This window comes from Gopherus flavomarginatus, chromosome 8, assembly GCF_025201925.1.
Source record: "Gopherus flavomarginatus isolate rGopFla2 chromosome 8, rGopFla2.mat.asm, whole genome shotgun sequence".
Classification (NCBI taxonomy): Eukaryota; Metazoa; Chordata; order Testudines; family Testudinidae; genus Gopherus; species Gopherus flavomarginatus.
Window position 1 is genome coordinate 2,685,786 of NC_066624.1, and position 5,234 is coordinate 2,691,019.

Below are 5,234 nucleotides of genomic sequence, written 5' to 3' on the forward strand. Positions count from 1 at the left end.
TTTAGCAAATAAAATGTAGAGTTTTTACAACTTTTGGAACCAGATAATCCAAGTGGCCTCTTTTCTCTCCCGCTGGGTAGAAAATCACCTGAAGAAAGACCCAGCGGTTCTTACCTGAGATTGTCAGAGCAGCTTTGTAATGCAGCAAGACTGAGGTGTCCTGAAGCAGGGATGAGGGAAGCCCCACCCAGGAGATATTTTACTGTGGAAGCCAGGAACAGACATAACAGACCTGGTCATGAGCTGTGATCCAGGCCCAGTGCAGAGGGCCAAGCTAGCTGCCTGGTTTCCTTAGCTGGCAATTCCTCCAGCATGGAGAAGTGTGCGGCTGGCACTGAGCCCATGTAGTCAGGTCCTGTGCTACCTGATCCCAGCTGCCCTGGGGAGATGGGGCAAGGTGGAGGCTTGGCTTGGCTGCACTGTTGTTCCTAGACTGGCAAACAGCCCCCTTGGAGGCTATTAGCTGGAATGTTAGAGCAGCCTCTAGGCTGCTCTAAATTACTTTGGGGCTAGGGTTGTCATGGCACCAACCCCAGCTGCTCCTCAGTGGGAGGCTGGGGAAAGAGAGAGGCTGGAAGTCAGAATCTCCCTAGCTCCAGCCTGCCTTGCGCCAAGCAGGAGAGCTGGCAAGGTGTGAGGAGGGACAGTGATCTGTGCCTGGCAAAGTGGGGGGGGGGACAAGGGAAGGAGCAGAGAGAGAATCCAGAGGTTAAGCTATAAATAGAATTTCATACCCCAAATGGGGGGAAAGTGAATCCAACCCAAAACACGACCCAGCAGAGGGTTATTAGGGGCTTTGGAGAAAGTGGATAATACACCCCTCTCCATGTACCCCAAATGTGCCATACTGCTGGGCGCTCCACCAGCTGCAGCAGCCAGGGCATCTCTCCTCGCCCTCTCTGTGCAGGGCGTCCCTGGCTGGAACTCCCTGAGTCACTTTCATGATCTTATCCCAGCCTGGCCTCCCATGTGCGGCCCATAAACCAGACAGCAAGCAGCTTCCCTCTAGCCTGGGGAATCAGCCCAAGCCATATGGGCCAAACCCACTCACAGGCAGGACTCTTGGGAAATGGCTCCCTAGACTACACAGCCCAGGTGGCTGGCCTAGCCCCTTGCGGCCACTCTTGGTGGGGCACAATTCCTTAGGTGTCTTTAGGAGCCAAGATTCCCCCACCACAGCCCCTGGCCTAACAGCTGAGACAGGTGCTATCTCCTCACCCATCGGGAGTCGGCTGAGCTGATCTCCAGCACAGCTCCTGGGGGAGGGCACAGGCCATTAAAGCCAGGCTCTGCTCTGCGCTCCGCTGACCTCAGCACCCTGCTCGCATCAGGGCTGGTCACACAGTGGGAATTCTCCCCTGCAAAATACTCCAAACTGAAGGGAAATGGTCTTATTTGTTCAAAATCCCTCCCTCCCCTTGGGAAAAAATAATTCAAAACAAACAATTTCATCTTGATGCAAACTGAACTGAATCGAACCAAATACTTTTATGGTTTTTTTTAATTCCCTTCCCCTCTTTCTCTCCCCTTGGGGCAGGGGGGAGGGAAAGGTCAGAAAAACGAAACAAAACCATCACTTCCATTCCATTCGGTTTGAATCCAAATGAAAATGTGAGTTTGGGTTGTTGGCAGTAGAGTGAGAACATTTTGACTGACGTGAATGTTTTCATAACGTCAATAGCCATTTTTTGTCAAATCTCTCCACCCCCTTTTGACAAAAAAAAACCCCTTCCTTCCATCCCTAATTCCCGTGTAGGGAATGCCCTTCGGAGGGGTTTACTCTCCAGTCACAGTGCACATCGGCGTTTGGCCAGTAGAGGACAATGCGGGTTTGCTGCTGCGTCTCATTCCTCTCTTGCTCACTTGCACTCCTAAGATGCAGTATCATGGCCCAGCGCGGTGGAGGAGACGGCCAGGTACATTGTGAGTATTGTATTCCAGAGGCTGCCGCCACGCCTAATACAGACCGTTAGATGGCCCCCAGCTTATGCTCTTCTCTGTGTTCACCTACTAATGAGCGGCTTCACTGAGGAGTTCATCTGAAAACAGCAATGCTTGTAGCTAAATGTCTTGGTCTGATTCTGTGTGCCCCTGACTCACTCGCCCCCTTGTCCCCGCTTGTGCCCCCTCCCTTGCACCTGCTTGCTGGGAGCTGATCAAAAAAAAGAAGCAACAAGCTGCAAGCCACAAACTAGCCAACATGCAACTCACAAGTCAATTAAGCCAAAACCAAGCCCGATTTCTGTGGGTTTGGCATGTCCGGTCAGAGGTGGAGCCAGGGCTAGAGCCACGCCTGCAGATTCCCAGTCCCACCGCCTAGTCAACAGACCTCGCTGCTGCTCAGCCAGGGGCTCAGTATCGTTAAGGCCACGAGTCTGTCACGATGGTCACTCCATGACTTTCCTCCACTTCCGTGACTTCTGCAGCCGCAGTTTGGGTGTGTGGGAAGGGGCTCAGGGGTAGCTTGGAGGGTGTGGGGAGGCCTCCCACTGACATGGCCCTGCAGCTCCTAGGTGGCGGAGGGGCTGGGGGTCGGCTCTGTGCCATGCTGCCTGTGCCTGCAGGTCCTGCACCCGCAGCTCCCATTGGCTGGGAACTGCAGCCAATGGGAGCTGCAGCAGCTGGCACTTGTGCCCCTCTGCCACCAAGGAGCTGCAGGGATGCAGAGCCAGGTAGGGAGACCCTGCCAGCCTCACCAACCCCCCAGCACGCGCGGCCCCCCCAGACCACCCCCACCCTGATCACTGTGGCTCCCCCAGACCACCCCCACTCTGATCACCCACAGCTCCCCCAGACCACCCCCCACCCTGATCACCTGCAGCGCCCCCCCACCCAACTTTTACTCACAGGTATTTTTAGTAAAAGTCACAGACAGGTCACTGGCCATGAATTTTTGTTTACTGCCCGGCTACACGGAGGCACAAAGATATTTTTCCTTATGCTCAATGGATAGATAATTGCTTTTGCTTTAGCTGCTTTACCTGGCAGCGTGGCCCCTGTGGAGTCCTAAGGGACCAGCAGAAACTGCAGCATTTTTGTGGCAGAGCAGCTCATAGACTCATAGACTCATAGGTCAGAAGGGACCAATCTGATCATCTAGTCTGACCTCCTGCACAAGGCAGGCCACAGAACCCCACCCATCCAATTTTATACAACCCCTATCCCAGGATTGAGTTTTTGAAATCCTCAAAAATGGTTTGAAGACCTCAAGCTGCAGAGACACCACCAGCAAGCGACCCGTGCCCCACGCTGCAGGGGAAGGCGAAAAACCTCCAGGGCACCTGCCAATCCGCCCTGGAGGAAAATTCCTTCCCGACCCCAAATATGGCGATCAGCTAAACCCTGAGCATGTGGGCAAGAGTCACCAGCCAGCACCCAAGAAGGAGTTCTCCGCAGCAACTCAGTACCCATCGCATGCAACATCTCCCCGCAGACCATTGAGCAGACCTGTCTGGTGGTAATTCAAGATCAATTGCCCAAATTAACGATCCTATCATAACATCCCCTCCATATATTTATCAAGCTTTGTCTTAAAGCCAGGAAAGTCTTTTGCCCCTACTACTTCCCTCGGAAGGCTATTCCAGAACTTCACTCCCCTAATGGTCAGAAACCTTCGTCTAATTTCAAGCCTAAACTTCCTAATATCCAGTTTATACCCATTCGTCCTCGTGGTTACATTAGTACTAAACTTAAATAATTCCTCTCCCTCCCTAACGTTAACCCCCTTGATATATTTATATAGGGCGAGCATATCCCCCCTCAGCCTTCTTTTGGCCAGGCTGAACAAGCCAAGCTCTTTGAGTCTCCTTTCATAAGGCAGTTTTTCCATTCCTCGGATCATCCTCGTAGCCCGTCTCTGAACCTGTTCCAGTTTGAATTCATCCTTCTTGAACATGGGACACCAGAACTGCACACAGTATTCCAGATGGGGTCTCACCAACGCCGTATACAACGGTACTAACACCTCCTTATCCTTGCAGGAAATACCCCGCCTGATGCATCCCAAAATCGCATTTGCTTTTTTAACAGCCGTATCACATTGGCGACTCATAGTCATCCTGCTATCAACCAGTACCCCAAGGTCCTTCTCTTCTTCCGTCGCTTCCAACTGATGCGCCCCCAACGTATATCCAAAATTCTTATTATTAGTTCCTAAATGCATGACCTTGCACTTCTCACTATTGTATTTCATCCTATTTCTATTACTCCAGTTTACAAGGTGGTTCAGATCTTCTTGAATAGCATCCCTGTCCTTCTCCGTGTTAGCAATACCCCCCAGCTTCGTGTCATCCGCGAACTTTATTAGCACATTCCCGCTCTTTGTGCCAAGGTCAGTAATAAAAAGGTTAAATAAGATCGGTCCCAAAACCGATCCTTGAGGGACTCCACTGGTGACCTCCTTCCAGTCCGACAGTTCACCTTTCAATACGACCCTCTGGAGTCTCCCCTTTAACCAGTTCCTTATCCACCTTACAACTTTCATATTCACTCCCAGCTTTTCCAATTTAACTAACAGCTCCCCGTGCGGAACCGTGTCGAACGCCTTACTGAAATCTAGGTAAATTATATCTACCGCATTTCCTTTATCTAAGTAATCCGTCACCTTCTCAAAGAAGGAGATCAGATTGGTTTGGCACGATCTACCTTTAGTAAATCCGTGTTGCAATTCGTCACAATTACCATTGACCTCTACGTCCTTAACTACTTTCTCTCTTAAAATTTTTTCCAAGACCTTACATACTACAGACGTCAAGCTAACAGGCCTATAATTACCCGGATCACTCTTTTTCCCTTTCTTAAAAATAGGAACTACATTAGCAATCCTCCAGTCATACGGCACAACACCCGAGATTATCGATCGCTTAAAAATTCTCGCTAACGGGCTCGCAATTTCACGCGCCAGTTCCTTTAATATCCTCGGGTGGAGATTGTCCGGGCCCTCCGACTTCGACCCATCGAGCTGTTCAAGTACGGCCTCTACCTCAGTTGCAGTAATATCCACTTCCATATCCACATTCCCGTTTATCATCCCTCCATCATCGCAAGGTTCCTCACTAGTCTTATTAAAAACCGAGGCAAAGTACTTGTTTAGATGTTGGGCCATGCCTAGGTTATCCTTAACCTCCATTCCATCCTCAGTGTATAGCGGCCCCACTTCTTCTTTCTTTGTTTTCTTCTTATTTATGTGGCTGTAGAACCTTTTACTATTGGTTTTGATTCCCTTTGCAAGTTCC